The following is an 11914-nucleotide window of genomic DNA, read 5'->3' on the forward strand; positions in this document are numbered from 1 at the left end:
TTGTCTCTTTTAGCACTGATGTTACTCCAAAAAAAAAATAAAGAGTCGTCAAATCAAATCAATCCGACGCGCTTCCTCATTGCGCAAAACCAGCCAGAGGCCCCAGCTGTTCAGAGAGCTGTGACGGAATCAAAAGAGAGTGCACAGAAACTTAAGCTAATGTTTTTCGCTTATTGTTGATTCCAAGAGACAGTTGTTCAGAACAGTTTCCTTTGACCAAAAACTAAATACCATAAAAAAAAAACAAAAAAAGGTTCCCAAGGTTTCTGGGCCATATCTATGTTATTTTACCGTCTGAACATTCTGTCTGAAGTGAATTTGTTGGGAAACAGCTTGAAAATCAAGTTCAGTGACACATAAACAAACAAACTTTTACCATCTTGACCTTAGTCTACAAGTGTGGTTAATGGGCGACACTAACGAACTGGGACGGCGATGCAACTCTGGATGAGTCTGAGGCACTGAAAAAGCCTTTCGGTTTATCGGTAGGAGAGAGGTACGCAGGATAATCGTCAGATGATTACATACTGCCTTTTCAAAATACGTTTATGGTCGTACCTGAAGGGCCCACTCGTTGGTAAACGATTTTTGGCTGGGAAAACTCAGTTGTTTCTGGCAAAGCACAGTGGTACCGCGCAAAACGAACTTTTAAAGCTCAGCATTTCCTTTGACTGGGAACGTGTAGAAACAGGTGTGTGCGCGCTGTGTTTTGTTATAGGATTTCTTCAAATAATTCCATGAGTCAAATAACGTAGGTTGATGTTAATAGTATTGTTTGAAAATGTTGTGACCTCATGGTAATTACTTTAAACAACGGCAGTTTCTTGGTATCATTATGCTTAATTATGAAATATTACCTGATGTTGGGAATAACCTTCATGATTATTCATGATGATAAGCTGATTAGCTTAGTCGCTTTGTAAGGTGTCCATGGTAACATGCATCTCATGTTCTAACAATGGTTTACAATGTTTCAAGTAAACCAAGCTCAGAAATGAAAAGATCTGTGCTTCAGCTCTTATTATGGAGCTGACATGATCTCTCTCTCTCTCTCTCTCTCTCTCTCTGTGCTTGTCTCTGTGCCCATACGTTTGCATGCATATGTTGAGTGTGAGTATCTAGGAGAGAAGCTACGCCACCCTAGGAGAAAGTGTCTAAAGGTATTCGGTTGCACAAAAACTAACACCTACCATGGAAGAAAAACTCAGATGCAGTGTAGAAAACACAGACAGCGAATAGTTCCATGCACCAAAGGCTCAGCTGAGCATTTATTCAATTTTATTTTAGTTTTATTTAGCAAATGTGTGCCTTTGTTACGACTATCACCATGCATGTACCAAATGTGAATGGAAAATTCTTTGAAGGGTATTTCACAAGAACCCACAAATGTGACTTAAATTTCACCCATAAGCAGACAGGCGATTTTCTCTGTGTGTGAATATAATATTCTCCCAGAGAGGTTTCATTTGCAGTCTCTTAGCAAGGTTACCTTATTGGACCAGCACAGTGGGTTCACGCAGCTGAGTGTGTCACAAGGCCTATGTTAACTTAATGCTAGAGTACAAACCATCTGAAGTGCATTATGCCTACTTTTACACACAGCACAAATTCATTTAACTGTCAAACTGGCAGTCCATTTCTCAAAGAGACGTACTGACCTGACAGGACCCACATAGAGTTAAATGCATTAAACCATATAGCGGTATTTATGATCGCAGTCTGGGTCTGGGTTCTTAGCACAGGAAACCTGCTGGCTGGTTGGTGCTGCGGCTGTTGAATGCACAGGGATCAAAAGGACAGTTTTATGAGTAAAGGGGGTGGGAGAGAGACCTAGGTGGTAGAAGCGTGGGCATTAATATTGTTGTAGTATGATGGCAGCTCCACTCACATAGCACCCTGTGAGGAGTCAGAGCTGTGGAATGAGTTTAACAGAGGAGATGGAAACTGAGCAGTACGGATATCTGCTACCCCAGAGAAACTGCATGGGGTGCTCAAATGGAAGGGATTTATGCACCCTTTTTGGATGTAGGACTCTGCAGGTGTGTGTGTGTGTGTGTGTGTGCGTGCATGCATGTGTGTGTGTGTGTGTGTGTGTTCTAATGAGTGAGAGAGGGAGAGAGAGAGAATAAAGAGACAGCTGGTCACCATTATTTTTTGCAGTACCAAACACTCTCACTTGTGTGAAACTGCCGCAAGGTGAACACCGAGAAATTTGTGTGTGTAATTATGCATTATCATACTGTGTGTTTTATGTTAGGGCCTGTGGTAAAGTTGTACCCTAAACAGAATGAGACTGAGGAAATGTGACATGTACTGAATGAATAATAATAATAATGTTTTATCACTTGCATTGGGTTGAGACACGCAAGCCGTGGCTTGTTTGGTAAGAAGTCAAAGAGAGGTATGGCTCTGATTAGAGCCGGAATGGCTGAGTCTTACCAAATTCAAATGGAGCTAAATCTTTTCTCTCATTGCAGTAACACAAGCTCAATGTTACCACAGACTCTGCGTGCAGCCTTGACTTAGAAATGATATATTATTTTAATTCTTTTTGATATATTTTTCTGGATATGTGGTTTGTCCAGGACTTTTTCCCTATCCCAGTCATGTGTATTACATCCCATATTGCTCTATTCGTACGTTTATTTTCGAGAAAATTTGTAGTTGAGACTCTTTTGTAGTTGTTTGGCAACTCTTATTCTGTTATGGAGGAAGACTTCCACCTAGTGGTCATTTTTAGAACTGCAGCACGAAAACCTGGTCTTTTAACTCTCCCCACATACCACCCACACATTTGATTGTCTAACACAAAGAATCTCAGAGACAGACTTCTAGTACTGCTGCATATATAGGTATGGATATACCTGGTAGATGTCTGCCAACCTACATCCTGATGTAAGTTGCATTTGGCCATGCGCTATATGTTAAAATAATACACTTGCTTTCTCAAAGTGTGTGTGTGTGTGTGTGTGTGTGTGTATGTGTGTATATGTGTGTGTGTATATACATGCCTGTGTATGTCTGCTGTGCTTACTGAAATGTTATACTTGTCTTCTCTCACTCCCTGCATGTCTTTGCTGTGGTTTTCCTGAACCAAACTTTTGAAGGTCCCAGCTCTGTACAAACAGAGCACGAACACAATGGGGTTTATTCTCAGAGCTCAGAGCGTTTGTTGCTGGGAAAGTCAGGACAGAGACGACAGAAAAGACCACAGACCCAAAATTAGCATCATCAGTCGCACCACTGCCATCAGCAGCACAGTTTTACACCAACCACTAATTTTATTGTTTTGTTATAAGGCTTGTAAGAGTTTAGATCTGTCATTTCTGTTACAAATTAAATAGATCCATATGAGGTTGGCTTTTGAAGCACAACGCTATAATAATGCTATCACTGGGTCTTTTATGAGTACTGTTAATGTCAAAGGGAAACTACCCAGCAGAGAGGAAAAAGAATGCCACAGAAAAACCATTCACCATTCAGCACAACCTGTCTGTAGCATTTTCAACTTTTCAAATTTGACTAATCATGTTTTTTCATCAATAAAAGATTTTTCATTTCAACACCAGTAAAATATCATTTTACAACAGTTAACATGTTTTGCATTCTTCTGTTTTGTGCCAGGCTCGTAGAGTTTCAGTGTTAATCTAACAAGGACATCTGTTCTGAGGATTGATGAAAAGTGAACTAACGTAAAGAAATGAGAGACTGTGTGTTTTGATGTGTGTGTGTGTGTGTGTGTGTGTGTGTGTGTGTGTGTGTGTGTGCGTGTGTGTGTGTAGATCAGAATGAGGGGGACAGAAAGAGAGAGAGAACAGTTTACCTTGCATAATGCTGTATTGGACCACCATGAGATTTTGAAGGAAAAATGTAGATTTAAATGACTGTCTGTAGGTTTTGCTGTGTACATTTTGCTTTACAGCAAGAGTCCTGGAGGTCTGGGCATGTGCAAATCCATACGTGTGTCTGCGCATGTGTGTCTGTCTCTGTCTGCGTGTATATCTTTGTGTATGTGTGTGTATATGTGAGTGTGTGTATGAGTGAGAGTGTGTGTGTGTGTGTGTGTGTGTGTGTGCGCGCGCGCACATCAGTAAGAGTGCTTTTGCAGCTGGTCTATAAAATCCTTCAGTTTAAACCCTGCACTACAGAACCCAGGAGGCTGAACCACAACTATGAGACGGTATTTGTTTATTAAATGTGACACAGCCTGTTTGGAGCGCCTCCTCCTGTGAGTATACCCACTGTTACAACAAAACTGCTCTGATCTGTCTGCACTTTAATACCACAAACATATTCTCTTCTCTTCTCTTCTCTTCTCTTCTCTTCTCTTCTCTTCTCTTCTCTTCTCTTCTCTTCTCTTCTCTTCTCTTCTCTTCTTCTCTTCTCTCCTCTTCTCTTCTCTTCTCTTCTCTTCTCTTCTCTTCTCTTCTCTTCCCTTCCCTTCTCTTTTCTTTTCTTTTCTTTTCTTTTCTTCTCTTCTCTTCTCTCCTTTTCTGTTCTCTTCTGTTCCACCAGTGTCCTTGGTGATTTAACACTACCTCTGTTTTGTTTTTTTTTTTGTTAGGATAATTAACCCACTCTCTACTGCCTCTGGTCTGTCGCTCTCTCTCCACCATCCAGTGGAATGAGGATGGTGTGGATGAGGTGCTTTAATGGGGGTCGATTTATCAAAGCACTGCCATAATTTCCAGTCACCAATTTTCCATGAGAGAATCAAATCAGGCTGTTCAGTAACAGGTCTCCAGAGAGCTGTGAGACTGAGAAACTCACACCTGGACAAACTGCTCACTGCTGCTTTTCCCATTAAACAAATTGCCCATGTGTTTCTGATATTGCACATGCTCAAAATGCAGCTCAGAGCACTATAGCTTTAAGCACAGAAGATCCAGATCACCTTAGTGCTCCAAGTCTGGGCTCACATCGAGAATCTGTCCTCCTAACAAGCTGGCCCAATGGCCATCTCTCTCTCTCTCTCTCTCTCTCTCTCTCTCTCTCTCTCTTTCTCCCCCTCTAACTTCTTTTTCTCTTTCCTTCTGTCTCACTCCCCTCCCTGTCTCTGACTTTCAACAACCCCAATTTTGTCCAGTTGAGTTATAGAACGCAGGGTTTGAAAATAGCACTCATTATTGCAGCTATAACCGAATTCAAATGATTTCACTGAAAAGCAGACTAGAGTCAACAAAACCTCAGGGTGGAGGAGTCAGTGAAGATCAAACCTGCATTAAAAAGCAAAGCGTTGAAAGGATGGAAGCCGTTTTCTCGGTGAACTGTGTCCTGTCTGGTTTATAGAAGTTCGCTCTGCCTTAAGCGAATTGAATGTCTCTGTAGTCTGTGGTACAGCGCCATTTTTTCCAGCTTTTATGATGTGCAAACGACAGCGCTCTAAGAAACATGACCTAAATCAGCTGACCCCAGAGCCCCATGCCACACTACAGCTGAGCTCATTCTTACAGTGAAATGTTTTATTTTACTGATTACCAAACTCAAGTCTAGGCAGCGCTCTGGGAAAAAAAAAAAAAAAAAGCTTTTAAATTGGAAAAAAAAAAAAAAATCAAGTTTCTTTTTTTTTTTGTCAATAGACTACTGACAGAGTCGCTGTGTGTTGATTTTTAAGCATCCAGGCACCTCCCAGGGATAGGGTCAAACTCGTCAGCTCCAGTTTTGACTTTAACGTGAGGGCGAGCGCTGTAAAGGGTGATGTTTGGGGGCGTGACAAATGGAAAGTCGAGATTTGGCACGACGTAAAATTTAAAACAAGGCCAACTCAAGTTCAGAAAGACCAATGGCCAACTTCAACGTTTTTAGGTACATGCGAGAAAAAAAAAAAGGACCTGGACAAGTCAGCGACTTCTAAAGTTTCCAAATTAACACACACACGTCTTGTGAAATGCCAGATGTGTGATGACAGAACTGTTACACCAGAAACGTCAAAATAAATTCAACTTTGGGGACCAGCTTTGGCCAGTGATTAAGTAGTTTTTGTGGGACGCTGACCTGAAGCTAAAGGAAGGAAGAGTTAGCCCCCCCCCCCCCCCCCCCCCCCCCCCCCCCTCCCCGGGTCTCCTGAGGCGTGGACCAGTCTGTAACCTTATTGGACTGGAAGGTTCTCCAGTCACCGTTAATCACGTTTTCCCGGACTGGGTCTGTCCTGCTATTAATCACGCTGTGGAGGCCGGTCGCTTTTGGCCACTGCTCGATATGACCTCATGGACACAGCAGCGCCCAGTCCCGCTCCTCCTGAGACTATTTCACCACCAGAAGAAAGAGAGGGAGGGGAAAAAGGAGGTATAACGGAGACAGAGAGTCATCCGTGCGCGTGGGGGAGTCCGAGAAACACACATTGCACACGGAAATTGAATTTTGCATACAATGGTACATAAAAACATGCACACATAATACGCACAATCTTTTACTCTCTCACACACACACTGTATCACTCTCCCTCTCTCTCTCTCTCTCTCTCTGACGCACTCTGTTACTTGCTTTTCTTTCTGTCAAATCTCTCGAACACTCACACTCACACACACTCACACACACTGGCCAGTCTCACACGTCTCGTAAAACTTTTTAGCTAAGCAGTCACTCAGCGAAGCTCTGCTCCAGATGTGTTTAATGGCTGCTCTGAGAACCAGAGAGACTATGTTGTTTCCTGCACTGGTCCCAGTCAGCCATTACTCCATCAGAGAGCTGTGTGCACTCACACTAAAGCACCGCACCCCCAGACTTCATGCACTCATCACTCCCAGCTTCAACCCAACGACCACAGTTAGAACTGGGTTTACAGTACCCTGGATTGGCTTCAGAATATCACCTCTAAATCTCTCGCATACTGCCACATTCAGATTCCCCAAACTTCAGATCACCAAATTACCTTTCTGTATTAATGGGTCTATCTGCTAAATTCTTACTCAGGATTTTTTTTTTTTTATGTCGAGACCTAATATAAGATGCATTGAATGAAAGGGTCTGGTTTGGTATAAACTGGCCTTAGAAGACATCCAGTTCAGAGTGACTTTTAAAAAATGTGAGTGCATCTGCATATATTTTTACTGGCTTGGTTTGAAAGCTGATGAATTAATTATTGCATAGTTTGAATCACTTTCTTTTCACGTCTCCTCTTCTCTCTTTTCATCCTTTCCTCCATCCATCTTCACTCACTTCCTTATGGACTGAATGTTGTCTTCATTTACAGTGCTTGTTTATTTTTGTTGGAGCTCTGTCTGTCTGTATGTTTTTGGGAGCTCTCTTTGTCCCTCTCCCTCCCACTGGCCTTCCATCATCTCTCCCATTCTGCTTCTTCCTCCTTCCCTCATCTCTCCAAATTCTCTCTCTCTCTCTCTCTCTCTCTCTCTCTCTCTCTCTCTCCCCCCCCCCCCTCTCTCTCTCTCCCTCTCTCAGCCCCCCCCCCCCGCCCCATACCCCTCGTATTTCTTGTGTAATTTTCATATTCTCTCTGATTTATGCACTGTGGTCCAGTCAACCATAACTGTGTCATAGTGTTTGCTGATATATGACCCTATCAGTGCTGAATGACTGGGTCAGAGTGAGTTCTCGGACTTCCACCTCAGGCCTGGCCAAAAACGCACCTCCTTAAGTGCAGCCTGACCAGACAACAGGGACATATCAAACTCTCTATCATTTCTTTACAGATAAAGAAAAAAAACAGGGGGAGATAAAAGAAGGAAATAGATTAAGTATAAGGGAAAGAGAGAGAGAAGGGAGCTTGTGGTGCCCTGAGTTTTCCCAGAATGAGCTCTCAGTGCAACAGAGCATGAGTTCCTTCACGCAGAAGTAATGGATCACGTCTCATTTGGCAAAAGCAGCTGGTTTTCTCACTTAGTCTAAAGAGCACATGTTGGGTTTGTCATTTTGTCTAAATCTACAGCTGTGATGAAGCTTCAGCATTAAAATGGGCTTCACTATGAACCTAGAAGCCTTAAATATCTTCAGCTTCTTAGGTTACCTGCTCTTACCTCTCCCTGTGTGTGTGTGTGTGTGTGTGTGTGTTTTAATATCCTGGTTTTATAACTCTTTGTAACTCTTTGTGTGTGTGTGTGTGTGTGTGTGTGTGTGTGTGTGTGTGTGTGTGTCCATTCTTGAAAAAAGGTTCATCCAGGAACAGAGAAACCACTTTAAAGGCAGGAAGCAAGGCAGAAGTGTCCATTAGCCAGTGATTTGAGCACTCATAAAAACTATAGATCTTCACAAAGCTTTGATGGTCTCAATGCTGAACCACGTTCTGGGTTGGAATGGCTTTATCACATGTTAAGTCACTAGAGGACCATGGATTGGAAACACAAAAACCCTGACTTCAGAAACTCAGAAGCCCTACAACCACCTAAAGAAGATTAAAACACACACACACACACACACACACACACACACCTGTAACCGTGACCATACATCACGACTGACTTGCAACTGTGGTGATATATCATGTAGATCTGTAACTAAGGTAAAGGATTACAGGTGACCTGAAGTGGTCCTCCACAGATGCACAGATGCCTCTGTGCTTTAGAGGGAAATCTGTCTCTGGTGACCAGTGACTGTTCTGCAGCAGTTCACAGCTGGCCCTTATCTCCATCAAAGAGAATAAAACTGACGATGTAGTATGATATTCTGCTGTCAATCAAGCTCCCATCATTTTTCCTCTTCAGTCCTCACTCTTTGACTTTTCACCCATCCGCCCCCCCCCCCACCCCCCCCGGCCCTTCTTAACAACACAGTAAGTTAAGCAGTGAGAGGGTTACACACTCGATGGTTCATACCCCTCACATGCAGCTATAGCCCAGTAGGATACATGTCAGACAGAATGACCAAACAGTCCCCCAACACCCCCCCCCCCCCCAGGACAAAGCAAACGACTGAGGTCTTTCCTCATAGCTTTTTACAGCTACCAGGACAAGCGACACGTCTGGGCAAAAGGGCGAGGGAACCCTACAGTTCCTCATGTTCATAAGGTCTGCCTCTACCTTCATTTCAGCATGAGCCTCTTCAGGATGTTTTCTCTGGCTCTCCTTTTTTAAAACTTAAGCAGTCAGATGTTCCCTTTTGTTTGTCCCCTTAGGGCTTTCAGTATCTCGGCATCAACATCACATGCTCTGTCTGCTCTTCAAAGCACCCATTTGACACTTTCAGTTGTGAACATGAAAGCTGAACAGACTGCCGTTTTCACTTTTGGATAGAGTGCAATGTATTAGAATGAACATCGCCCAAAATTTTGTATTTATTTCAAAGCTTGCCCATTTTTTTTTTAAAATCTAAATCTATTTTTTTATGAGGTGGAGAAAGCCATTAACTATTTTATTTGAGATGGACGGCTTCCTGACATTAGCAATGGGGATCCTTCACTGATCAAGAGATGAAGGCGGTCTCTCGTTCAGCTAAAAGTATACCAAGGATCTCACCTAAATATGTCAAGGTTGGCAGAAATATATGAGGACTACGGTCCTATTTGTGTGTGTTCGGGTCCTGTATGAGATGAGGAGGATTTGGGTCTGCAGTATTTGACACATTTTCGAAGGTCTTTAGTTTTGGGCTCAGTCCTCGCCCACTGCTTTGCGAGTTTTTGTGCCAGCACATTCTCTCCCCTGGAGGACTTATGAGAATGATGTGATTGCTTTTACCTTGTTTCTTCGCCTGGCAGAGAATAGTTTTGGCCTGGAAATCTCCTACTCCTTCACATTCTGCCTCCCTGAAAGACATGATGTTTTTCCTTAGTCTCAGAGAGATTTAGCACTCACTTTAGAGGAGCAAGAGAGCTCTTTAATGAACAGTGGTAACCTTTTTTGGTTTATTTAAATCGTTTTCTGGTGCTCAGTCCTGATTAAATGTATCTCTGTGTGGTCTTTGATGCCCTTAAGTTGTTGATGCAATGGGAGCCCAGGATACCCCCCCCCCACCCCCGCCTCCTCCTCCATTTGGGACAAGTGGGTATTAATGGGTGGACAGGTGGAGAAAAGTGAGAGAAAATGGTGATTCTACTTACCACCTATAATGTATATTTGACTCTCATTTTTTCACCTAGAAAGAAGGGGGGAAAAAAGAAATACTGTTCCCCAAAAGGCCCAACTCTTACTGAAGTCACACTGTGTCCACCTCTTCTTCCCTTAGGTCCTGCCCAGCATCTCTCCTGATGCACTGATGCAGCCATTGTATGTTTGTGTTAAAAAAAAGAAAAGAAAGGAAGGAGACAGATAAATGTCATACTATATTACCAACACACACTGACTGCCTCAGTGAAGAGAGAGTACTTTGAGTGGAGATTAGGACACAGCCAGTAACATAACTGCATAATGAATGAGGTGAAGCATGGATGAGAAAGCAATGTAACTGGATAGACGTTTTAATTGTAGTCAGAAGAAGGATATCCTGAACGCTTGTTTCGCTTTACAGTCCCACTCCTCTAGTTATAATCCTTTGGGATAATGCAGTGAGTTAGTGGACCACAGACAGCCCATCTCAAGGGATCCAAATAAGGATCCCTTCAGTTCCTCCCTCATGTCCATCCCTCCCCCCTTCGACCGCAGCACACCTGGGTAAACATTCCACCAGCTCTGGGAAGAACCTCTACCCTCAGGCTTTTTGGACCTGGCCTTGTGAGGCAGCTCTGACCAAGGCTGAACCGCACCAGGGTCTTCCGACTGACCCTGACTCTAGGATCTCATGTGGATGAGACCAGGCCAAGTACACTTGGGTGTGGGAATGTTTAGGACTGCAGTTTCCATCATGGGCTGATTGCATGGAGAACCCTAATTCCTTTTCTGCCAGAAGTTTTCCATACATGTTTCTTAAGTCTTTGGAGACTCATCAGAAGTATAAATATATGGGTTTAAATGAGGCCGCTTCATCATGGTTCCAAACAGCGTGAAAATGTGCTTATTGAAGGGATTTTTCTTACAGTACCTGAGCAGTGTCTGTGGGCCAGGAGTGAGCAGAATGAGCCTTTTTAAACATGGCATGTGGAAATAAATGGAATGAAGTCCACAGTGACATTTCTAGTGTGTTCATTAGGCTAAAAGCTCTGATAGATTTAGTGGTTTATTTTGAAGGTCATCCCATTCACTCCCAGTGTCCTGTGTCAGACCAGCAAGAGAATACTGTAGCAGGCCAGTGCTGCTCTGGCTGTAGGACTTTATTGATATTTAGAGAGCCAATGTAAACCGTTCAGCCCAATTGAAAAAATGTTCTTCTGAGTGCTGTACAGGAACAAGATTTCACTTTATGCTTGATGATTACTGGAAACCATTATTCTACCACTTATTGTTAGTAGTTTAGGAAGTACTAACATTGCGGTCATATCTGATTTAAAGATGATTCCTAACCATGGCATTGTCAGTCGGTAGACCTGTAGTTAACCAAGACTCAGTGTTTGGCAATCCACAAAACTTCTTGTGAAGCCTGTTCTTATACTGGGCCCTGCAAACAAGACTTGTCTTTGATCACCCATGAAACTAAGTCCACTTTTCAGACATGCACTGCAACCCTGAATTTTTCTAGACATTAACCGAGGGAGCTGTGTGTGAGAACGCAAATGTCCAAATCAGTCGGATCGGACATTAAACGGACAGCTCCCTAGTACAAAGTCCCTGTAATGTCTGATTCAGTCCATGTGCGAATAGAGCAGGTCATAGTCCGGACAATTCACAGCGAGCGAGTGGGTGTGTTAATCACATTTCTATCATGCAACTGGCGCAGTACTGGAAGACTACAAACATCCAAGGGTGAAGAAAAAGGGTCATTTACATGAAGACGCCAACGAAAATGTCTAACTGGCGAGAATTGGAACTTCTGTTGGTAAGGACAGATGCTGAAATCGTCAGAAAAATTCTAGAAATGGCAAGAGACTCGGTCGTTTATGGCCAAATTACGAACCGGCTACATGACTGCAGTGCAATTTTGCGTCATGTCCTGC

Source organism: Chanos chanos, chromosome 4 (genome assembly GCF_902362185.1).
Source record: "Chanos chanos chromosome 4, fChaCha1.1, whole genome shotgun sequence".
In the NCBI taxonomy this organism is placed as follows: Eukaryota; Metazoa; Chordata; class Actinopteri; order Gonorynchiformes; family Chanidae; genus Chanos; species Chanos chanos.